This window comes from Macrobrachium rosenbergii, chromosome 58 (assembly GCF_040412425.1).
Source record: "Macrobrachium rosenbergii isolate ZJJX-2024 chromosome 58, ASM4041242v1, whole genome shotgun sequence".
In the NCBI taxonomy this organism is placed as follows: Eukaryota; Metazoa; Arthropoda; class Malacostraca; order Decapoda; family Palaemonidae; genus Macrobrachium; species Macrobrachium rosenbergii.
In genome coordinates this window covers 17,166,486-17,192,976 of record NC_089798.1, presented here as the reverse complement: position 1 = coordinate 17,192,976, position 26,491 = coordinate 17,166,486, and the positions used below count along the sequence as shown (strand labels likewise).

General features: G+C 43.4%; 1 pseudogene; it reads right to left on the bottom strand.

Moving 5' to 3' along the window:
• Window positions 1-26,491, bottom strand: part of LOC136837153 (3'-5' RNA helicase YTHDC2-like) — a 1,085,270-nt pseudogene that overhangs the window by 699,409 nt on the left and 359,370 nt on the right.

The following is a 26,491-nucleotide window of genomic DNA, read 5'->3' as shown; positions in this document are numbered from 1 at the left end:
CAAGAATTAGCTTAGCTACACTATGGTATATCGTATACAAACAAGGTAGCCTAGCCTACATTATACTGTACTCTATATTCACATATCGTATTATACAAACATCAACATAACAAATATGCATCTTTTCCACGGATCTTTTAAAATGTTATACCTTAATTCACTGTATCCAATAATATTGTATCTATTCTTATATTGCTTTTGTATTATAAATCGCGATCACAGCGATCAATGTTTTGGTTTGGAAATCGATTACATGGTAAGTTTATTTCGCTTTATTTAACTCAGTTCAGAGTGCTTTTCTTGCTTCTAGTTAGCATAAATTAATCTCTAGATACTTTATTTATATGGGGCAAGGTTATTTTTCGTTATACAAAGTTTTTAAGTTGAAATATAACTTAAATATGTCTCGTTGTGAAATTAACATAGCTATTTTTTCGTTAATAGATGACGTTGGCCATTTGGGGGTGTTTGTCTTGTGTAAAAAAAATCAAGATTCCGTTTGCTATTTTCACTTGATTTCATCATAATATGAGCTTTACATATTTATCGTTTATTGGCATAAAAATAGCAGTAATGTGTTCCTTCATGCACAGTAGTTTTGACTAAAATACTTTCTCTCCAATTTTAATTACGGTCAAGTTTCATCCATGTTGCTGATGCACGATAATTTATAGTCATTAGCAGCTTGAACATTGTTTTCTCAGCTTTGGCTACAACTTGCAGCTTAACTTTAGCAGTATTATTTCCTTGCCGATCTTTTATCCATACTGAATAAGGATATAATGTGAAAATATATCAGTCTTATTCTACTTAACTTCATTTGTACTATAACTATGGTAATCGTGTATTACCGTACGATGGTTGAAATACAAGCAAAACGGCTGTTGTTATCTGATTCAGTGATAAGCAAAACAACAGTTTCTCATTCGGTTTTTTATGGCTGTACGCATTTACGCAAGAGTATAACGTTACTAACAATACTTTTATTATTGTCTTTTACTTTTTTAACTAGAGGATGGAATAAAGAGATGGAGGAAAAGATGTTGGTCTGTTGCAATTTGGTCTCTCTCGCCGCCTGATTGTACACGGCTGCCTGAACCCAGGCGAAATTTAAAAGCATTTGATAACTATTGTGGTATCGGTATTAATTGCTTACCCCACTGCAAAATCGAATTATCGTAACTCAAGCACTACCAGAGTATTTTAATAATTTTATAAAAAAAAAAGTGCATTTAGTCATGAAAATGCGATGAAAACACAGTAATTAAAGAATATTTCTCAGTGAAAAATACCGTGAATGGGTGAATTTTCAGTGAATTATGTTCCATAGAGAAATCTGCAAATAGGTGAGTCTGTGAATCATGAGACTGCGAATATGTGGGGTTTACTGTTTTTCACCATGCCTGGAAAATGAGCTGGTGCACATTTGAGGCTATCGTAGAGTTATGAGTTTGTATAAAAAACCAACTTAAGTTTTTTAAAAAATTGTATTTTCACCACAGTGCAATCTGAAAGGAACAGTTCATTTTTCTATTTTATACAATAAACATAATATGCATTAGTATATTTTGAAATACATTTATTTTTTCCACATATTTATATTTCTCACTGTAGAATAATTATACTGTACAGTGTTTCAACAAAGGCTTGAAAGTTCTGATTTTTATATCTTTTTGACCTCACTTTTGAAGACACGATCATATACGATAAATTTGCTTTGCCTACTATAAATTATTTTATAATTCTAAACTTATCCTACATATCAAGCACTTCTTATATGTTGAACTTGCATATTTGGTGAGTGTAGTCTATATGTAATTCATAATTCCTTGAAAAGCATATACAGTACATATACTTACTGGATGTTGTTGTTTCTGTACAAAGCTGAAAGAATAACGTCTTGAATTTTAAACAGCATCATATCCCACACAAAGGAATACTGAACACAGAAACGTTTACAGAAACATTTATTAAAATACTTACTATTTCAGTACATCTTCCAAAAAATATTCCTTCACTGGATAACAACGGCCTGGAACTAAAAGAAACAAACACATTAACAATAATAAAGAGGAAACACATGAAAAATTCCAAACATACAATACACTACGCTGTCATTTTCACATTCCATTAATAAAACCTCTTATGTTACTTAAGCTACGGTATTAACCAAAAGTCTTACCCTAGTAACAACACAGAAGTTGATGTAAGGGAACCTGTGTGGCAGGGAGGAGGTTGCTTGGTAAAATAAGAGATTTGTATTTTAAAGCATATACCATAATTTACTTTCACCACACTGCCACTCATATGCGATACAATACAGAGGTTCTTTATCTTTCAATCCAACTGAAGACTGATAAAACTGGTAACTTATACCAGCAACCCAGGCTAATGAATAAATCTACAGTGAAGGTCTGCATGGGTTAGTCTATTCTATTGTAAAAATTTACTGTTTAACATCCTTTTCAATATTTTTGAGTTACAATTATTGGTCATTTATTTAGCAATTGTTTTTTCTAGAAATTACTACTAATTAGCAAAACTGCCTCACATTAGTACCATTATTAGGTAAAGGAAGCTGACAGTGTAGAGCACGGGAATTAGATTGCAGAAGTGAAACTAGAAAATGATTTACAGTGGACCCCCCGTATTCACGGGGGATGCATCCCACACCCTCCCGCGAATAGGTCAAATCCGCGAATGCTTACAACGCCCCCCTAAAAACGCTTATACCTGTCTACCATGAAGGGTCAAACATCAAAGTATGCCTAAAAATACCAGCCTACATCAAATATACATTAAACTATTACCTTATTACTGTATTAATATTTGAAATGATACTGTTAATATAATTTCCAACCCATCTTAAACATTCTATCATTACATTTATACGTACGTACTGTATGGCTTACAGCTGGTGAAAATAATCCAGTCCCCCCTATGTATTCAGCCACACATTTTCTTTCATACAGTTATAAGCCGTTCCATTTTCTTTTCAGGGGGAACCACTGGTATTTATGTATACAGTATGAAATTCACAAAAAGAGACACACAAAAATTTAAAAAACGTATGCATATTTAAAAAATTTAATACTACGATATATTTGTACTGTCTACCATGAAAGGTCAACACCAAAGTACTGTATGCCTAAAAATACCAGCCTACATCAAATATACATTAAACTGTACCTTATTACTGTATTAATCTTTGAAATGATACTAATTAATATAATTTCCAAGTCATCTTAAACATTTCATCGTTACATTTATACGTACATACTGTATGGTTTACAGCTGTAGGTGAAAATAATCCAGTCCACCCTACGTATTCAGTCACACATTTTCTTTCATACAGTTATAAGCCGTCCCGTTTTCTTTTTGGGGGGAACACTGGTATTTACGTATACGTAATTCACAAAAAGAGAGACAAAAACTTCTTTAAAAATTCATCCACATTTTAAAAAATTTCATACTGCTGTACTTATATATTAAGATTACTACATATGTAAATCACACAGGTACTCCAGCGATGAATGTTGATTAAAGATGATGATGATGAATTAGCTGTGCAGTGCGATAAATAATGATGAAGATATGACTGCACAGCAAAGCAGAGTTGTTACAACTCATCTGAGGGTGCCTCTTCACCTTCAGGAGGCACTTCTTCAGTTGATTTGGGAGGCACGACTTCAGGCGGTTGGGGAGGCATTTCTTCAGGCGGTCTCGAGAGGCACTACCATTTAGGCGACTGGGGAGGCACTTCTTGGGTGATTTGGGAGGCTTTGGAGGGCCTTCTTCGTCCGTTTGATGAACATGGTGATAGGCAGCTGCTGTCGCTGCTTTTTCATGGTGGTGAGGGTTTGATTATAGGGCTCCCATGCTGAATCAAGCATGTTTGAAAACTTTAAGGGCGTTCCATAAAAGGATCCCATGTTGAAACATACTCCTGCATATCCTGAATCATTCTCTTAATGTGGGACAGGCGTTCCAAAGTCAGGCCGCTCTCCTCTTCCTCCTGCTCCTCCCCTGAACCTGGCGTATCTTCTTCCTCACTGGCAGACTTCGTCAGCTCTTCCAAATCCTGGTCCATCAGGGGGTCAGAGTGAGCATCAATAAGGGTGCCAATTTCATCCTCGGTGAAGTCCTCGAAGCCTTCCCCACCTAGAATCCTCGCCAACTGGACAGCCTTATTAATGGCCGAATGTTGAATTTCTTGAGGAGAGAAGCCCCTGTAATCATAAACACACTCCAGCCACAACTTGTTCCAGCATGCGTTCAGGGTCTCCTTCTTCATGTCATTCAGTGATCAGCTGATGATGCTCAGACATGTGGCAATCATGAATTTACGCCAATATTCTTTTAGTGTAAATTCACTGTCACTGTCCATTGCAGTTACAAGGTGCTGGGGGGAGTTCCCGGTATAGAGTGCCTTGAAGGCACGGATCACGCCCTGGTCCATAGGCTGGAGGAGAGAGGTGGTGTTGGGAGGGTGGCCACCAGCATTATCCATAATCAGCAACACCTTGAACTCGATGGCCAAGTCATTCAGGTATTGCCTAACTTGAGGGATGAAGCTCTGAGGGAACCAGTACTCTGTGAGGACTTTGGTGATCCAGGCCTTAGGGTTATGCATCCAGAACACAGGAAGCAATGCCTTGTTCTTATTCTTGAGGGCCTCAGGGTTTGCAGCCTTGTAAATGAGGCCTGGTTTAAGCATGAAACCAGCTGCATTCCCACACATGATGAGGGTAACCCTATCCTTCTGGGCCTTGAACCAAAGAGGCTTTAGCTTCGTCCTTCATAAGGTATGTCCGGGAAGGCATCTTCTTCCAGAACAGGCCAGTCTCATCCATATTGAACACCTGTTCTGGATGGTAGCCTTCTCCTCGATGATCTTCTTGAAGGCCTCCGGATATTTCGTGGCTGCTTCAGTGTCTGCAGATGCAGCTTCCCCATGCAGAGTAACAGACTTTAGGTTGAACCGCTTTTGAAATCGGTGGAAGCACCCCTTGCTGGCCTGGAAACCTTGAGGCGCTGATGATGGTCCTGCTTGGGGTTCTTCCCCCTCTTTTCTTCTGCTGGTTCATCAAAGCCTAGAAATTCCAATTCACCTTCTTCAACGCCTTCCTCTGCCTGTACTACGTCGTCACCTTCCTTAGCAGTTGATAACTGCCGGTGGAGTTGTCGTGCTTTCTCGCTAATGATGTTGGAGTCGAGGGGCACGTTTTTCTTCTGGCAGTCCTTTATCCAGATTGCCAGAGCAGATTCCATTTTCATGATTGTTTTATCCCCACTGTTGCAACTGTCTTTGCACTACTGAAGTAGCTCATACTCACAGACTTGCGTATCTCCACCTCTTTCTTCTTGATATATCTCACGGTGCTCTCATTAACACTGAAATGGCGACCAACCGCAGCAAAACTTTTGCCCTCCTTTAACATGTCAAGAAGTTTCACCTTCTCCTCGAGTTTCATAACAGACTTCTTTCTTTTAGACTCTTTGCCAGAAGGCTTTGAAGGAGCAGGGCGTTTTTTAGGAGGCATTTTAGGGCCGAATACCGCTGATGCACAAAGATAAAAAATCGAAACGGACAGACGCACGGTTTCACACGGTAAGATGCTGCGAACTATACGCACAATCTGAAGATGATGCCGTGGAGCGTCTTCCCAGAATTCCGTGTTCGCGAGTTGGTTGTGAATGTTCAGCCAATCAGCGCTAAGTGAACAGCCAATGAGCGCCAAGGAAAATGAATGAAAAGCTTCTGGATTGGCTGCTTTGCAGATGACAGCCAATAGTATGTCGAAATTATCACTGATCCTGGGTACACAGCGTCCAGCATCGCGATTTCTTTGTATTTGCAGAGAGGTGACTTGGGTGAAGCACTTTTAAGAAAAACAAATATATATTATTGAAATTTTGTTGTGTTTACGTTAATATATTACAGTACTGTAATATTTGAAAATTAGTAAATCATTTTTAACTTACAAAATGTACTTACAGCAGTCATTACAGTAATATATACTTTACATACATGAAAATGCTACGTACCACAGATGTAAACATACGCACCCTGCAGTATTCCTGTTGTCTTACGTATTTTAGATATGCTCTACGTGACACCAGACCCGTAGTACTGTACTATACTATGTATCATCCTAAAACACTTTTTGTATGTAATATTTAAAAATCATCTTACAACAAAACATTTTATAAAATGTACGTACTGTATGCGCAGAAGATCCGTGTTAGTATATGTACGCGCAACCAAACCAATAGTACCATGCGTATACCGTAGCAAATTTCGGCAAATGACCCAATATAACCCGCTTTATTGCTATCTTACAACAAAACATTTTTTATAAAATGTACATACTGTATGCACAGAAGATCCGTGTTAGTATATGGAACGCAACCAATAGTACCATGCATATACCGTATGGAAAATTTCGCAAATGACCCAATATAACCCGTTTTATTGCTATCTTACAACAAAATATTTTATAAAATGTACGTACTGTATGCACAGAAGATCCATGTTGGTACTGTATATGTAGGCGCAACCAGTAGTACCATGCATGCGTAATACCCGTAGAGCAAATTATCGGCAAATGACCCAATACTGTACAGTATAACCTGTTTTACTGCTACTGTATCTCACGTTGTGTGTTTTACATGTACAGTACTATGGCCTAAAAATATTTTTTGAAATCGTGCATTAAGATGTCCTCTGAATGCTCTGCTCTTCTAAGGTCTCTGGCCAATAGCCTACAAATACTGTAATGACTGATGAGAAGAAAGAACTGTAGACATGATTGTTTTGTTAAGAGAGGGCAAAAGTCACGGGGAAATAGCAGCCCATTACAGCATGACATTAATTGCGGTCGCCTGCATTGAGCATGAACAAGGTAAAATACTCATGCAGCCCTACTGTACCACCTTCGTTGCCGTGTTCAAATACCTGAACATGACAGCGCCTCCTGTCATTCATTGTACTGCACAACTAATTCATCATCATCATCATCTACAGCATACTGAAATCAACATTCATCACCAGTTACTACCCATATGTTTTAACGTTACAGTACAGTACTGTATTATTTATTATTATTAAGGTACCCAGTGTAGTATTACATAATAATATTATTTAATTTCTATTACTATTATATGTACAGTACTGTAGTACAGTATTATTATTGATTTACATGATTATTTAATGTTATTATACAATAAATATGAAAATACAGAATACTATTGCTATACTGAAAAGACAAAAAAATCTGCATCCGCTGAATATGGAGTTTCCACATGAATATTTTTATAGATATGTTCCATGGAAAAACCTGCAAATGCGTGAGTTTCCATAACATTTTTAGATAGGTTCCATAGAAAAACCATGAAAGTGAGTGAGTCCGCAAACCTTGAGAACGCCAATTCACATACGGGGTCCACTGTAAATCCCTGTTTAAATCATATCAAGATGAAGAGGATAATTACTTTTTTGCATATTGGCCAGAAACACCTGATAGAACTGGAAAATATAATCTGAATAAACAAACCAATTGAAAAAGTATACTGGCAGTATAAGAATGCTGCAAAAGCTGATTACAAGATTGCAGCCATAAAATTAGGATCTGAAGATTACCTATAGATTTTTCTCAGTGGTGTCATTTCTAAATAAGGGATTTTGACAAAGGAAAAATCTATTTCTGGGGGAAGACCTGTGTCACCCAGTGAAATAATCCATTAGCACTGATTTCTAGGTATAAGTATTGCTAAGTATACCAGAGAAAAAGCTAACCATAATGCCAGGGTTACGACCCCCGGATCGAACGCCATTAGATGGTGTCGGTATACACAAGGGGTGAGTGGTTGCCACTACCACAGGTCTCCGCCCTATAGATCTCTCCAATCTCAAAACCCCGAAAAGTGAGGGGCCGTTCAAACCTCATCCTCCGCACCCAGCCAACCACCACCCCAGCCGCCATCTTATAAACATCCCAAGTTAGCACCCCCCCCAAGCTTGGTATGCCACTCGGGGGAAAAAGGAAGTACAGGGATGGGTCACTGGGTGACACAGGTCTTCCCAGAAATAGATTTTTCCTTTGTCAAAATCCCTTTTCTGGGCTCGACCTGTGTCACCCAGTGAAATCATGACAGAGAATCAGCCATACAAAAGCTTGGTGGAGCCCTCTAAGAATTACCTTAATGGAGCTAAATAAAACTATAAGAAAATTACTGTTTTTAATAACCCAAAACATTTATAATAAAAACATAATTAACATTATAGGGCACACAGTCTAAATCAAAAATTAAATAACACCAAGACACTTAAGGCTAACAAAAAGATTACAACAGGATATCCAAAACGGTCAGGAGTCAGGCTGTGAAGTAGGCCTGACCTAAAGGTTAGAGGGCAAGGCAAGTAAACGAGGCAGGTAGGCGAGAGAGAAATAAACAACAGGATAAACTAAGGTTACATAAACTAGTCTAGGGCTGGAGGAACAATACTTCCTGCAGCCACTGTGGAGTATTTATTCTATTCGTTTGAACACTGTTGGTGATTTCCAGCCCGTGGTCAAAATTCATATTATGCTAATTAGTGGAGGTGGCCACTGCTCGAATATCATGTACCCTAGGTACTGAATCCGGGTTTGCTTGCTTAATGAAATACAGTATTTGTTGCCTGATGGCCTTTAAAGAAATGGTTCCTCCATTTTCCCTAACAAAAGAGGGCCAGACATTATATTAGAAGTTCTATTTAAATAAGCTTTTAAAGTGTTAACTGGACATAAGGACAGATCCTGTGGAAGGGGAATAACCTTCCAAGGGGACCATCTATTTTGTGGATCTTCATTCTTTGCTAGAAACTTGAGATCCGGAGACAACAGAACTTCTCCTGACGGGAGGAAATCAACATGGTTCGGTTCTCTAGAGAGAGCAGACAGTTCAGAAATTCTAGCCCCTGAGGCTAGACTAATTAAAAATAACGTTTTCCTTAACAGACTCGAGTATGAACACAATTCATTATCAGTGTCTGATGTTAATTTAAGTACATCATTTAAGAACCAGGAAACCGTGTGGGGACGGGTTGCTGGTCTAAGACGAGCGCATGCTTTAGGAATTGACGAAAAATATGAGTCTGTAAGGTTAATATTGAAGCCATGTAAAAATATTTTTCTTAAAGCAGATTTTGCTGTAGTAATAGTACTAGAGGCCAGTCCTTTCTCAAATAATGATCTGAAGAAAGAGATTGCTAGGTTCGTGGTCATTTCTGAGCTTCAGATTCCCTCAGAAATAATGCTAACTTTTTAACTGCTGAGTCATATTGTCTGAGAGAAGATTCCCTCTTGTCTGATTCTATGAACAGTGTATTAATAGGATCAATGTTAGCATCTTTCTGAGCTGCAAACTTCATGAAGTCCATAAAGCTAGGGCATTCAGAATTCTTGAGGAAGCTGACACAGTCCGAGTTTGTACTATTTGTGTCAATCTTGGACTGGGGATTTGTTTGCGCCGGAGTTTCAACTCTAGAAGAAGAGGAAACCAATTGCTCTTCGGCCAGTTGGGTGCCACAAGTGCTACTTGACCTTTGAATGATCTGAGTTTGTGTAAAACTTTCATCAATAGGTTTATTGGTGGAAACAGATAGATCCTTTGCCACCTGTTCCAGTCTATTGACATCGCATCTGTGGAGTGAGCTAGAGGGTCTAGATTGGGAGCAACATAACACGGAAGCTTGTGGTTGCTCTCTGTGGCAAACAGGTCCACCTGGAGACCTGGTAACTGAAGACAAATCCACTCGAATGATGCTTTGTCCAATGACCATTCCGACTCCAGCGGAGTTGTCCTGGACAGTGAATCTGCAATGACATTCCGGACACCTGCCAGATGGGTAGCTGACAGGTGCCAAAGATGTTTCCTTGCCAGAGAGAAAATTGCAATCATTACCTGATTGATCCGGCTCGACTTGGAGCCCCTCTGTTTATACAATGCACAACTACTGCACTGTCCAGTACCAGTCTGATATGAATCTGTCTGGTTGGACGTTGTTTCTTTAGTGTTAGAAATACTGCCATTGCTTCTAGAATGTTGATATGGAACTGGCAAAACATAGTTGACCACGTTCCTTGAACTTTCTTGTGTTGGGAATATCCTCCCCACCCGCTCAGGGAAGCATCCGTATGGATCACTAATGATGGAGGGGGAAATTGGAGAGGCACTGACCTTGACAAACTCTTGACTGTTGACCACGGTCGAAGCCTCTTCCTCAACACCAGCGGAATTAGAGACATCTTGTCTCTGTTCTGCTGTTGGCTCGTCTCCGCCATACTCTGTTTATATCCTTCAGTTTGGCTTTCAGCAGCAAATCTGTTACTGACACGAACTGAAGAGAACCCAGGACTCTTTCCTGGGTACAACACGAGAGGCTCTTTTTGTTTTTGAGGAACTGCCTGGTAGCTTTGGCTATTTCCTCCTTTTGGCTGGCAGAAGTGACAGTTTGTGTGTGTCCAGATCCCATTGGATTCCTAACCATTGAAATCTGAGCCTCCGAACTAGGCGGGATTTCTTCCTGTTTATTTGAAAACCTAAGGATTCCAGGAAGCTGATCACTATGGATGTTGCTTTCCGACATTCCTGGCGTTGGATGCCCAAATTATCCAATCGTCCAGGTATGCGGCTAACATAATCCCTTGGGCCCGTAGTTGTTGGACTACTGTCTCTGCCAGTTTGGTAAAAATTCTGGGCGCTATGTTGAGCCCGAATGGCATGACTCTGAACGAGTATGCTTGTTTCCCTAGTCTGAACCCTAGGTAAGGAGAGAAGTTTCTCGCAATCGGGACGTGATAATATGCGTCTGAAAGATCTATAGAGGTGGTGACGGCCCCACGGGGAAGTAGGGTCCGCACCTGCAGATTGTAAGCATGCGAAACTTGTCGCATTGAATGTATAAATTGAGACGAGACAAGTCTAGAATTACTCTTTGCTGGATTGAGCTTTCTTCGGAACACTGAACAGTCTGCTTGAAATTTCAGGTGTCTCACTTTCTTTATTGCCCTCTTTTGAAGAAGGTCTTTTACAAAGTCCAGTAAGGGCTTTGGATGGAGACTGATGGAATCTGACTGGCGGAGGAGGCCCTCTGCTCCAGCTCCATCCCAGACCTTTGAAACTATGCTGTGGGCCCACGGACTGAAGGTCCAATGGTCCCGGAAGAGATATAACCTCCCGCCTACCTGAGGAGACTCATTGGATGGAAGAGGACTTACTTCCTCTGCCTCCTCGGCCTCCTCTTCCACATGAGAGAGGTCTGATGCAGTCCTACCTCTGAAGGAGGCTCTGGCTCTGCTTCCCCCTCGCATGCCTGTTGTAAAGCCTCGAAACGCCCCTTGGCTTTCAAACGAGCGTTGAAAGCTGGGGGACGCCACGAAGGTTGGCGGAGCAGGGGTTTGCTGAGCCGGCTGCATCAGCACAAACTGTTGCTGAGGCTGAGCTTTGGAGGTTGAAGGCTGTCCGATCTGGGAGACCGGTACAGCCTGAAGCACAGTTTGAGCCTGAGGTTTTCTGTACCTCCTGAACCTTTTCCTTTCCTGGCTTGAGGTCCGGAGGTCTCAGTGGCCTTTCCTTTTAAAGGGGAGACCCCAGCGGGAGCGAAGGCTTTGATTTGCTCTGGTTGCCTCCGCCAGAACATTGTTGACCTCATCCTCCGGGGAAGATGTTAGGTCCCCAGATAGAACTCTTCATGAGTCTATTGGGCTCATGTCTGATAGTGGCGTCTGCAAAGATGTGTTTCCGGCAGTTTTGTCTCGCCACTACAAAGTCATAAAGGTCCGATTGAAATGACGCTAACAGGGATTTGGTCAGGACCTGGAACAGAGGTTCTTCAGCGTAAGTTACCGCTGTTACCTCCATAATAGTGATGGAATGCAGGGAGCGACTCAACCTGCACTTAGCCTCAAACTCCGCCTTCAGAAGGGCCTCTGGAATCTTGGGAAGCTGTTCACTGAAGAAGGTGGAGGCACACTCGGGTCGAGTTTGCCCACCGTGAACGTGGCCGGAGCTCCCAGCCAAAATTCTGAATCTCCGGGAAGACAAGAGAGGTGGGATCTGTCTCCCGGAGTTGAGGCAGCGCTTGCCCTCTATTCCCGCCTGACTAGTCAGCACTGCGACCTTAGTCGTGCAGGGGGTAGGGATGGAGTCACCTACCGAGAACATCGTGAAAGTCCCCTTAAAGGGGGTAAGCTTTGTATTTTGCACTCCCAGTCAGTGAGAGCGCGCATCAAGGTGGATTGGGCTTGGTCCCTGGGAAAGATAACTGTCTCCTTTGGGACCTTGTCTGATCTAATCCAGGCTTCCTCTGTAAGCCTGGCATAGCCTGGGTAGGGAGGCACCAGGTCGGGTGGAAAGAACTCCAGTTCTTCCAACCGACGAGTTCCCAAGCCCTCGATGGTCAGGGTATCATTATGCAGAGGGCATGAAGAGCCAGCCGCCATGGGTTTCCCTTATCAAAGGGGGGAAGTCTGGAGGCATCCGGAACAACATAAGATTGTCCTGCTGCTCCGAGCGATAAACCCGGAGAGCAAGCTTTCCTGGGCCTGCATCCTCTGCCAATGACTTCACAGACTGACCAGAGGTCTGTAAGCTCAAAACAAGCTGGGAAGAAAGGTCTTGAATCCTGGCTTCAACCTTCTTATCTAACTTCTGCATCAGAAGTTCCGCAAAGGCCTCAGGGTCAAAGTTAGGCTGTGGGGATCAGCCTTAACACCCTGGATCTCGACCCTTTGGGCAGGGGAGTAGCCTTACTAGAGGACGCCACTGGGCTAAGAGCCAGTGACGACCTTAGAGGGAGCTGATGGATTAGACCTTTGAGGTCTAGAGGACTTTGGTAAGTCCTTCTTTTTCAAGGATTTCACCTTGGGGACAACAGACCTCGATCCTGTCCTCAAGGATAGCTGGTTTATGAAACCCTTGAAAGGAAGAAGAAGAGAAGAAGAAGGAGAACCAAAAAGGGGACTACCAAAACTCTCTCCCCTGCCTCACTTACCACCTTACCTTCTACCTGGTGGTCCGGATCCACGCCATTGGTTCGAGGTGGATGTTGATGGCTGCCACCTCTTCCGCCACCTCTCCGCACAGGTTGTCTTCTTGGGAGGGTTGCGTCTCTCCCCGATCCGTTCAATCAAAGGGCGGCTACGGCCGGCACTGCAGCTGAGATCCGGGCTCCGGGGTAGAGGAGATTACAAATCTCCTCTGACAGGACGTAAGGCTTGCCAGACGCAACATTCCTCCCAAACCCGCCGACCCAGATCTTCAGGGTCGACAGCGAAGAGTCACGGATAATTCGGTCAGACTGAAAGAAAGGGCAGGATTTACTGAAAATATTCTCCAACTGTCGTATATGTCAATATAAGACATTAAAGTCAAAAAGAGACTAAAGGTTAGCGGTCTCTAAAGCTTACCGACTCATCCACCACTAGCTCGTAAGAGCGTAGCAAACTCTCACAGCCATCTGGGTGCCAGACGACCAGGTCCCCAACGTGGACCGAGCAGCTGGAGTGCGAGCGGCACACCTCGTGTCCACAGGGTTGTTGGAGAACCGCTGTGCACCCAGGCTCCTGACAGCGTACCATCTGTAAGTGGAAAGATGATACATGAGTAATGTCAAGTTAAGGCCCACCGGAGTAGGTCCAGCGGTAATAGGCTACCATAACATAAATTATGGGTGATGGAACATGCTGTCATCAGGCAAAACCAGCGAATTGAACCGCAGTACAAGACTAATACACAGATTTATGGGTGATGAAACATGTCATCAGGTAAAACCCGCCGGAATTGAATCCGTAGTACAGAATAATAAACATAGGTTATGCTATAGAATGGCCAACTACTAATCATGTAAACATAAGTACTCTAAGATGAGTCTGTTTTCTTTGGTACTCCATCCATTTGCCACGAAATCTCGTTATGTCAAATATTATGGAAACAGCGTAGTTTTGGAGTGTTTAATATGCCCAACTCTCAATCACACAGGTGAATCATAGTGAAAGCGCCAACTAACAAACCATACACCGGAGTGGTAACATGGATGATAACAAACTGAAAGATCCGACTAACTTGGCGGAGACTGAACATAGTGGAACTCATGATTGCATCCCTGGGACAGTGTTCGGGACGCTCCAGCTATAACTGTGGAAAGCGAGCAAACGAAACACCACCCGATAAGGGAAAGGTACCAGAGTGGTGGAAACCTCTCGTTTCGGCGACCTGGCGGGTGGGTAGTGACCCTCTGGAAGCTGAATGAAAACTCCCCATGGGGTGCCATTACGCAAGGTACCTCAGCTTAAAGATGCCAGGTTTGCCAAAAGCTAACTGATCAGGTAAAGAAGGCTAGGCTACATACACGAAAAAACCTGTGAAACTCAGATCCCAGCCTACCCTCCAAAACCAAAACTTTTGGCTTGGATCAGGAAGGCCAGAATGAGCGCTACAGGTGAGGGGGAGAGGAACCTGGCTAACCTAGCCACACCCTCCAAAACACAGCCTGGTCAGGTGGAAGACTATGAACGAGGAGACCCTTCACTATTCTAACCTCACCCTCCAAAACCTCACGGCCTGGTCAGGTGGGCTAAGGGGGAAGAGGCCCTCACTAGCCTAACCACCATCAAAACCTCAGGTGGGCCAAAATCCTAACCATCCAAAACCTAACGGCCTGGTCAAGTGGGCCAAGAGAGAACGAGAAACTCCCTCAAAACCTCAACTCCTCCAAAATCTCAAAACGGCCTGGTCAGGTGAGCTAGGTAGCATGAGCATCGTGAAAGCGCCTATCCTGTCCAGCCTAACTCTCCAAACCAATTACGCTAAGGTCAGGCTAGGCTAGGAACCTAATCAAAAAAACTACCTGACGCTCAGAGTACTAACATAAAAAAGTGGACCATTCGATGTGAGAAAAATTTAAAAAAAATATACTTTGAATCGCAATGACTCCGCAGAGAGGGCCAAACAACAATCATTATGCGGGAAGCGGGGATACCCAAGATGGCCGCCTCTGACCCAAACACAGCAAAACTCATCCAAGAATAGACATGCCATCCATCCTTATACATCAGTTATGATCATGAGCATAACAATACCACCATCGAGGGATACCAACTCGCTGGTGGAGGAAGGAAACCAGGGGAAAAGGGAGAAATTTATGATCAGAAAAAGGGAGGGGAATACCTCCATCCCTAGCCCAAGATCAGTCAGATCTGAGCCTAGCCTCCTATGCTGAATGGTAATTTCTACAAATAAGGCTCCAATGGAATGGAGCATGGATAAAAACTAGCAGAAACTTCCTGCTGTAACATTTTAGGGTTCAAGCATGGCAGAGGCAGACACAGCCCACGCCTCTTCATGCAGGCACTATTTAACCTGGTAAACAATATACCTGAACAGTCAAATAATATGTTTCTGTAATAAAAACCAAAAAGGAAATGGTACTCAACTTAGATGGTGGGAATTCTGGGTGGGAAGACATGTCGTATCAGTAAAACCAAAAACACAACACCAAGAAAAACACGAGTGATCTGTAAAAACCAGCAGTAACCTTTAAATAGGAATTTTTTGAAGATAAGGGCAACAGAATAATATACCTTAACCTAATGATTCATATAAATAAAAAACACCACCGGAAAGAATACAGCAGTGGTTGGTATAAGATATGCTACGGTCAACTAATTATGTAAACAGAAGTACTTTTAAGATACGCTGGTGTAGATACTCATTTTCACGGAAATCTCGTTTTGGAGAGGAGTGGTCAACTCTCAACGCCTGGTGTGGGAGTGGTAACTGTGTACAATAACAACGAGAGATCTGACCCTTGGCGGAGAATGAACCTAGCGAAGTCAAGATAGCATCCCTGGGACTGTGTTCGATGCTCCAGCTAACACTGGGGAAGCGAACAAACGAAACACTAGCAGAGTGGCGGAAACCGAGCACCGTGGTGGCCAGATGGGTGGGTAACACCTCTGACGCCGAAAGAAACTCCCCACGGGTGCCGGTCATAAGTGATCGACGTTTCATAGGGGAGAAGTCTAGGTCACACGCCAAATGCTAATTGAATAGGTAAGGAAGGGCTAGGCTATCAACACGAAAAGGTCAGAGCCACCTTCGATCCCAGACCAACCTCCAACGCCAAAACTTTTGACTTGGACAGGAAGGCTAGAAGAGGTGCAACAGGAGGGGGAGGGGGGGAGGGGGAATCCACGTACCACACCCTCCAAAACCGACAGTCTGGTCAGGTGGGAGGCTATGTGTTGAGGAGACCCTCACTATTCTAACCTCACCTTCCAAAAACCTCACAGTCTGGTCAGGTGGGCTAAAACAGGGGAAAAACTCTCACAAGCGTAATTTCACCTTCCAAAAACATGACAGCATGGTCAGGTGGGCCAAGAGAGAACGAGGAACTCCCTCAACAACCAACATCTCCCTCCATAGCCTCAAAACGACCTGGTCGGGGGAGCTAGGAAGCATGAGCATCATGAAAAGAGCCTATCCTATCTAGCCTAACTCTCCGAAACCGATAACAGTACGGCCGAGAAGGCTAGGCCAAAAATACCTAATCCAAGAAAACTATCTGACTTAAAGTACTAAGATAAAAAAGTTAACCAAATGATGTGTGAAATATAAAAACATATATATATGCACAGAATTATTAATTATAAATGTAAAAGACTCAGCTGTAGAGAAGGCCAAACAACCAGCGATATGTGGAAGCGGGGATACCCAAATGGCCGACCTAACGCTGAATCATAAATAAAATTAATCCAAAAATTTACATGTCATCCATCACTGTACACATCAGAAAAGATCATGAGCAAACAGTACCATCTTGGAGAATGTACCAACTCGCTGGTAGAGGAAGGGGACCAGGGAAAAGGAGAATTTATGATCAGAAAGGGGGAGGGGAAAAAGCCTCCATCTCTAGCCTAGATCAGTCATGATACGGGCTCCTCAACCCCTACCAACGAAATGGTGATTCTGTAATAAAACTCCATGAAAGGAGTAATTAAAGGAGTAATTAAAAACAAGCAGAAATTTCCTGCTAAAACCATGCGAAGACTGAGGGTCCAGTATGGCCGTAGAGATGCTTATCGGCTGCGTCGTGTTATTTAACCTGTTAAACAATAAATTAAAGGTCAAATAAGAAGCCTCTGTAAGAAAAAAACCAAAAGGAGATGGTACTCAACTTAGGTGATGCAAAATCTTGAAGAGATGACATGGTGAATTAGATGAAAATCCACAAAAAACAGCACTAAGAAAAACACAGTGATGTTTAGAAAGCGTGCTAAGTTGGAATGATACCAAGATGGCAGCTGATGTTGGTTGGCTGGGAGATGAGCGTGAGGTATGTTCACTTTTCAATTTTGAAGATTGAGATCTCTAAGGGCAGAGGCCTGTGGCAGTGGCAACACTCACCCTTTGTGTATACTGACACCATTATAAATGGCGCTTGAACTGGGGGAGTCCTAACCTGGCATTGTATTTAGCTTTTCTCTGGTATTTTTAGCAATACTTATACCTAGAAGTATGTGCTAAATGGATATTTCAGCGATTTGACACAGGTCAACCCTTGTGATATATATATATATATTATATATATAATATTTATATATATATATATATAACCATATATATATATTTAATGTATATATCAATTTACTATATATATAACATATATATATATATATGATATATATATGGCTATATATATAATATATATATATATATAAATATATACATACATTTGTTACACTACAGTTGGACACTAGGTCTGCCTATATATATATAAAATCACTATTTATATTAGCCAAAACATGAACTGGATTAATAGAGCCATTTGGATAATGAGTTCTGGATAACCAAAAAATATTTATGGGTGTGCCAGACAAAGTACCACCTGGATTAAAATTCTTATTAACAAAAAACCAAAAAACTTATTATCTACCTTAGAAAATCAATCTGTAAAAATATCAAATACACAAACACAAAAAGTTTCTTTTTCTCTTGTAAGTGACATGTTTGCAGTTTACATAAAGTAATTAAACATCCATATTTAAACTGAAATTTATACAAAAAGTAATCATCTAAATTAAATTACTTCTTCAGCTTGTCCTGAAAAGTCTTAGTATCCTGCAGGGTTGACTGGGCAAGGCCAAACTCCCCCATTATACATGACTAGGCCCACCTTGCTCCATCCTCTCAACAATATGTTATTTCTGGGTTTTCCGACCTGTGTCACCCGGTGAAATAACCTTTCAGCACTTATTTCTAGGTAAATCCATTGCTAAATATACCAGAGAAAAGCTAAAAAGCTAAGCTGGAGTTACTACCCCCAGTGCGAGCTCCATGAAATGGAGTCGTGTATGAGAAAGGGTGAGATTGTCACAATCACAGGCCTCCGCCCTGTAAACATTCCCAATGTCAAAAGTCCCACCGAGTGAGGTGCCGATTACAAACCCCGCACCACTCATGGACTGTAAACAAACCAGCGTCACCTCATTCCATTTTTAGCACGCGATCGCTTCTTGTTCTGTTTTCCCTGTGTGCGCTTTTTTGTGACCAAATTTTTGGTTCAACTATGGCATCCTCCTTGGATTCTTCTTCACCTAAGTTGAGTACCATCTCTGTATTTTATTTTAGGCAGTTGAGGCTCCTTATTTCCCTCTAATTTAATAATTAGGGGATTTATAACACCGCCTCATCCCCTTCTCCCGACCCCATGTGACCTTCAGTCTCGGTGCGGGAATTTTATGTCGGGGCTTCGTTCCCTTCCTTTTCTTATGTTTTTTGTGCCTTTTTGCTTATCCTATATATTCAATTGGGTTTTTATTTGTTGTTTTATTACCCTTCCTGGGGAAGTTTTGGGTCCTTGTCGTTTAGGCTACGAGTTTTTCCCCCCGGGCCTATCCGCTCTTTATCATTATTATATGTGTTGTATTTGGACCCTCACTTCCTCCAGTGTTTGGGTATATTATTTGAGATGGTACAGTTATGCTTATTAGGTTTATTTTAAGCCTAGCGCATGGATGTCTTTGATATTTTCGGATTATATCCTTTGTTTTATATCTGGAAGGTTGGCCATTTTCCCTCCGCACTCATATTGTGTTGGGTTTGGTCTTCCTTCTACATATGTCTCTTATGATTATTTGAATTATTATTATTTTCTTTTTGCCTAGGATAGGTTAACTTTTAGGCTAGTCTGGTAGATACCTTCCCCCCTGGGCTTCCTCCCCCAGCCAGCTGGCTGTGTTAGGTTAGCCTAGGTTGTTGGCTATGGCGATCTCTTCCCTTCCTTGGAAGAGAAGGTTAGGTGTGTAGGAGGGTTCATGGTTGGAGCTTCCCTTTGTTGGTGTTTGGTTAGAGAGTGTTTGGCCTGCGCTTTCTCCCCTCTCCCTATTTCGGCCTTTCCGTTTGGACTCTTGAGTCCTAAAAAGGTTAAGCTGGAATAGCGAGGGTCTCTCGTAGCCTACCTTCATCCGAACCACACCTTCGGTTAGTTCTCCATCTTCATGTTTATCCCCCTCTCCTACCCCCTTACTCCTTCCTCCCCCTCCCCCACCCTCTCCCCCCTTGGTTCGCTTTCATATAATATGTTAACTTACCAAGGCCCGAGAGCTTTTATCCTGTTCCTTTTTACGCCATAGCCTTATATCCCCTTCCTCTGCATTGATTGGTTTGTTCTCTCGCTACAGGTTCCGACCTTACCCGGTCACACCCCTGTCGAGACCACAGTTGGTGACCGGGGTGCTTCCACACCCTGTTCCACCATTCCTTTACCTTTCTTTGCTTTTTGGCCTTTGAGGGTCCCCCCATCTTCCTCTCTTAGTTCGTTCATACATGTTTGTCCCGGTCGCAGGGAGAAGGATGGATCTCATGGCGCCCGGTGTGCTTACTCACCCCCTGGTCGCTACTACTGGTCCCCTCCATGGCCTGTCCCATCCCCCCTTCCTAGTGTCAGTGTGTTTTTTTCCCAACCCAGTGTCGTTCTCCCAGACCAATCATCTCAGGTGGAGAAAATTTGTGTTCATGTTGCCAGTTAGAGTTTCCCACCTGACTGTCTTCTGTTATTCACACGCCATGACATTTATCCTTCGTTCTATTCATTTAGAACACCTATAGTTCCCTAGTATCTATCTCCGACTAGCTATCTTTTTGTGTTTTCCACTAGGTAGTCGGATGGTCTTGTCGCCTTCCACTCCGGTGGGTATGGTGTTTGGTCGGACAGTGCTCACTACACCTCCTCCGCTGTCACCGTATTAAGTACAGGACTCCCCGGCTCCAAGCAGAAATACCCACACTTTTATAGTTGACCTTTCACTAGCATGCATATATGTTTATTATTTTATTTATTTATTTATTATATTATGACACCTTTTTCTTTAACTCCTGGGACCTAGGTTATTCCTGTTGCTCCGGTATTAACTCCGGTTCGGTCCCTTTATTGTTGTTATTATATATTGCATGTATCTTGTAGATTAACTCTTTGGGACCTTCCGGCAATTAACCCGGTGGTCCCTCTGGTAGTTAATTTGTATGCCAGTAAGCCCCTATTCTGGATAACTATTTATTATCCTAAGACACTGCATTCTCCGGCAGCCTTATCAGCATACTCATATACTGGTCATCTTACAGATGGTGCGTTGTCAGGAGCAGGGGTGCACGGCTGTGCTTCATCAAGCCAGCGGACATGAGGTATGCAGGTCCCACTCCGGTTGCGCAGTCCACGTGGGGACCTGATCGTCTGGCACCCTGATGGTTGTGAGGTGTGCTACGCCTCTATGAGCAGGTTCTGGATGAGTCGGTAAGTTAGTTTTCCTTTCCGATTCATGTTTTCCTTCAGTTTTGTCTCTTATGGATAATTGGAAGATATTCTCCTTTTAGGAGGTTTGGTCACCTGACTTTCTCCCCTTTCCAGATTGACCGCAGCTCTCGGGACTCTTCGCTGATGACCCCCAAGACCTGGGTCAGCGGCTTCGGGAGGAACGTCGGGCAGGGAAACCCTACATCCTTTCAAAGATGTCTGCAGCGTTCTCTTCCCGGCGCCTGGATCTCAGCTTCAGTTGCGGATGAGGTAGCCGCCCCTTTGATCGCTGGGATCCGGGAGATGACTCAGCCCTCCCAGGAAGACGTCGCTGCATGGGAGAGGTCGCCGAGGATGTTGCGGCCCTTAATTTGGACCTGAGCCCATGAATGTGGACCTGGATCTGCAAGCAGGTAAGGGGGTAAGTGAGGCAGGTGACCTACTGTTTAGCTTCTCCTTCTTCTTCTGCTTCTTCTTTCCGAGGATTCGTGAAATCCTCTTGCCTTATGGACGGTGCAAGGTCTACCGTCCCTAAGGTCAAATCTGTAAAGAAAAAAGACCTTAAAATCCCAGAAAGTCCGCTCCGAGGTTCCCTCGAAGACGTCACAGGCCCCCTAGCCCCATGCCGTCTCACGAGCAAGGCCTCTACTTCTGGGAAGGGAGCACGACTAAACAAAGTAAAGAGGCCCCCCCCTCCTTCCTTTGATGCAGAAGCATTTGCCGAGCTTCTTATGAAGAAGTTCGACAAAAGAGTTGACGACAAGCTGTCGCAAACTCTCAAGCCAGCTGTCTTCATCAAATGCTTCCATGCTTTCCCTGTCAGAGGAGGTTAAGTCTCAAGGGACTTTAATCTCTGGGTTCATGAGTGGCGGAGCAGCCAACAAACCTTTCTCCGTCCCGGACACCTCCAGCCTTCCTCCCTTTGATAAAGGAAACCCCTGGCGCCTGACCCTTTTTGCTCCCAGCATGAGGGTACCCTCACTATCGAGGGCCTAGGCACCCGTGGGCTGGAGGAACTGAATTCTTCCCTCCCAACCTGCAATCACCTTACGCAGGTTTTGCCAGGCTCACTGAGGAGGCATGGGTTCGGTCCGATAAGGTCCCCAAGGAAACTGTCATCTTCCCAAGGGACCAAGCCCAGTCGGCTCTACTACGGACTTTGTTGGAGTGGCAGGTGGAGAACACCAAACTCACCCCGGCCAAGGGTGCATTTACAATGTTCTCTCTGGGAGAGGTTCTTCCCACCCCTTGCACCTCAAAAGTGGCTTCCCTCACCAACCAAGCTTGCATGGAGGGTAAACCCCTTCCTCATCTCCGGGAGACAGATCCCACCTCTCTTGTCTTCCCGGAGATTCTCAGTTTTGGGAAGGAGCCCTGGACACCTTCACGGTTACACGACTGGACCCTGACTGCGCTTCTAACCTCTTCAGCGAGCAACTCCCTAAGATCCCGGAGTCGCTCCTGAAGGCTGAAGCTGAGACTAAGGACAGACTTAGTAGGTCCTTAAACTCTCTGACTTTGGCAGAGGCAACGTCAGTGGTATATAGTGAAGATGCGCTTTATTTCAGGTGCTGACGAAATCTCTCTTAGCGAGTTTTCAGCAGGACCTGTATGACTTTATCAAGGCCCAGTTGAACTGCCGAAAACACATCTTTTCGGCAGCTTCCATCCGTCATGAGCCTAACAGGCTCATGAAAAGCTCCATCTGGGGAGCTAATCTCTTCCCCAGGAAGAGGTTGATGCAGTCCTAGCTGAGGCAACTAGGGCCAATCAGAGTCTCCGCTCCCGATGGGGCTTATCTTTCAAGAGAAAACAGTCTGAGCCCGCCGGAACTCATCCCAAGTCCGGGAAGAAGTTCAAAAAATTTAAACGGCTCCCGACTCAGACTGTCTTGCAGGCTGTCCAGGTCCCCGTCCCTGGTCATCCTTCAACCTCTCAGTCCTCAACCTCAACCTCAGTATGTGCTGGTCCAACCAGCCCATCAACCTCTCGCTGCCCCTTCATATGTCTCCTCCCCAGCTTTCAACGCTTCATATGAAAGCCAGGGGCATTTCGGTCAATCCAAAATGCAAGGGGAACGAGAGCCAGAGGATACTTTCGAGGTAGGGGAACACCCCGCTCCTCCTCCAGAGGAAGGGGAGGCAGAGGCTCCAGAGGAGGTAGACCATCTCCCACCCAGTGAGATATCTCAGGTAGGCGGGAGGTTATATCATTTTCGGGACCAGTGGAGCTTCAGTCCCTGGGCCCAGAGCATAGTCTCCAAAGGACTGGGGTGGAGTTGGGCAGAGGTCCTCCCCCCCAGTCAGGTTCCATCAATCACCGTCCAAGGCTCTGAAGGACTTTGTGAAAGATCTATTATTAAAGAGGGCAATAAAGAAAGCGAGACATCTGAAATTTCAAGGCAGACTGTTCAGTGTTCCAAAGAAAGGTTCCAGTCAGCAAAGAGTAATTCTAGACTTGTCTCGTCTAAATTCTTACATTCAATGCGACAAGTTTCAATGCTTACAATCTCGCAGGTTCGGACCCTACTGCCCGTGGAGCCGTAACCACCTCTATAGATCTTTCAGACGCCTATTATCACGTCCCGATTGCGAGAAGGTTCTCTCCTTATCTGGGGTTCAGACTAGGAAATCAAGCATACTCATTCAGGGTCATGCCATTCGGTCTCAATATAGCCCCAGAATCTTCACCAAACTGGCAGATACGGTAGTTCAGCAACTCCGGTCTCAGGGGATCATGCTGGCAGCATACCTGGACGATTGGATCATTTGGGCATCCAACGCCAACGAATGCCGGAGAGCAACAGCCATAGTAATCGGCTTTCTGGAATCGCTGGGCTTTCAAATAAACAGGGAGAAATCCCGCCTAGTTCCGGAGAGTCACTTTCAATGGTTAGGGATCCAGTGGGACCTGTGTGCACACAAACTATCTCTTCCGCCGGCCAAACGGAGAGAAATAGCAAAGGCAACCAGACAGTTCCTCAGGAACAAGAAAGCTTCCCATCGCACCCAAGAAAGAGTCTTAGGTTCTCTTCAGTTTGCTTCAGTAACGGATCTTCTTTTGAAATCCAAACTGAAAGATATAAACAGGGTATGGCGGAGCCGAGCCAATGTCAGGTTCAGAGACAAGGTATCTCTGATTCCACCGATTTTGAAAAAGAGACTCCGGCCTTGGACTACTGTCAAGAGCTTATCGAAGTCAGTACCTCTTCAGTTTCCTCCTCCGCATTAGTGATTCACACCGACGCTTCCCCTAAGCGGGTGGGGAGGATACTCTCAACACAAGAAGGTACAGGGGACTTGGTCCACCATGTTCCGCCAGTTCCATATCAATGTCCTGGAAGCCATGGCAGTCTTTCTAACCCTGAAGAAACTGCGTCCAAACAATCTGATTCATATAAGACTGGTCTTGGACAGCGCAGTGGTAGTAAATTGTATAAACAGGGGAGTTCCAAATCGAGTCGGATCAACCAGGTTATGATAGCAATATTCTCCTAGCAAACAAACACCAGTGGCATCTGTCTGCTACCCATCTTGCAGGGGTCCGAATGTCATTGCAGATTCCCTATCCAGGACAACTCCGCTGGAGTCGGAATGGTCCCTGACAAAACTTCATTCAAATGGATTTGCAATCAAGTTCCGGGTCTCAAAGTAGATCTCTTTGCAACAGAATGCAACCACAAACTACCTTGTTATGTTGCTCCCAACCTGGACCCTCTAGCTCACTCCACAGATGCAATGTCAATAGATTGGAACAAGTGGAAAAGGATCTACCTGTTTCCTCCAGTAAACCTGTTACTGAAAGTCCTTCACAAGCTCAGGACATTCAAAGGTCAGATAGCCCTAGTGGCTCCCAACTGGCCGAAGAGCAACTGGTTTCCACTTCTTCTAGAGCTGAAGCTTCAGTGCTTGCAAATTCCCAAACCCAAAACTGACGCAAATAGTACAAACTCAGACTGTGTCAGCTTCCTCAAGAATTCAGAATGCCCTGGCTTTGTGGATTTCATGAAGTTTGCAGCTCAGAAAGATGCTAATATTGATCCTATTAACACTTTGTTCCTAGAATCAGACAAAAGGGAATCCACTCTTAGACAATATGACTCAGCAGTTAAGAAATTAGCACTCTTCTTAAAAGAATCTGAAGCAACTGTAATGACCACTAATCTAGCAATTTCATTTTTTAGGTCATTATTTGAGAAAGGTCTGGCCTCAAGTACCATTACTACAGCAAAATCAGCTTTGAAAAAGATATTTTTACACGGGTTTAAGATTAACTTAACAGACTCTTATTTTTCTTCAATCCCTAAAGCCTGTGCTTGTTTGAGACCAGTAACCCGCCCACATTCGGTTTCCTGGTTCTTAAATGATGTTCTTAAATTAGCCTCAGAAACTGATAATCAATAATTGTTCTTTCAAACTTATTGAGGAAGACCTTATTTTTAATTAGTTTAGCTTCAGGTGCTAGAATTTCTGAGCTGTCTGCCCTGTCTAGAGAACCCAATCATGTTGATTTCCTTCCATCAGGTGAAGTGTTGCTAGCTCCTCACCCTAAGTTCCTAGCTAAAAATGAAGATCCTCAAGATAGGTGGTCTCCTGGAAGGTCATCCCCTCCACAAGACCTGTCTTTATGCCCAGTCTTTACTTTGAAAACCTATTTAGACAGGACCTCACACATAACTTCTGGGCCTCTGTTTGTAAGGGAAGGGGGAGGAACTATTTCTTTGAAAGCCATTAGACAACAGATCTTGTATTTCATTAAACATGCAAACCCAGACTCAGTTCCAAAAGTACATGACATTAGAGCAGTGGCCACCTCCACTAACTATTTCCATTATATGAATTTTGAGGATCTTACAAAATATACAGGGTGGAAATCTCCCTGGTTTTTAAATGCCACTATTTGAAATCATTAGAAGCTCTGAAATTCACTACAGTGGCGGCAGGGAACATTGTTCCTCCCTCTGTTTAATTCCTTTTCTTTGTACTCAGTCACTCTCCTCCCTCCTACCTGCCTCATTTATTCCCTTTTGTCACCTCCAGGTCAGGCATGCTTCACAGCCTGTCCTGACCATGTCATAGTTTTGTCCTGTCTATTTGTTTAATTTAAATGTTACATGTATTATTTGTCTTGTGGGACATAGTTTCCCCACCTTAGTTTTAAGTATAATGTTTAGTACCTAAATTTTGTTTATGTACTCTTTAATCTTATATGATTTTGTTTCATGTTTGTACACCTTAATATTGTATTAAAACTAAGTTTATTTATTATTCATTATTATATCTTAATACCAATCTTGCTATTAGGATAATTAAAACTCTTGTGGAATTTTAGTTTTATTTCTTTCCATTACAAGTTTCCCTTTTTGTTTCAGGATGGTATTTTGATTTCTCTGTTATTATTTCACCAGGTGACACAGGTCGGAAAACCCAGAAAAAGGATTTTGACAAAGGAAAAATCTATTTCTGGGGAGAGACCTGTGTCACCCGGTGACCCCCCTGATTCCTTTTTTCCCCTGATAAAATACCATTCCAGGTGGGGTGCTAACATGGAATGTGGGTGGCGCTGGTTTGTTTACAGTCCATGAGTGGTGCAGGGGTTTGTAACGGCACCTCACTCGGTGGGACTTTTTGACATTGGGAATGTTTACAGGGCGGA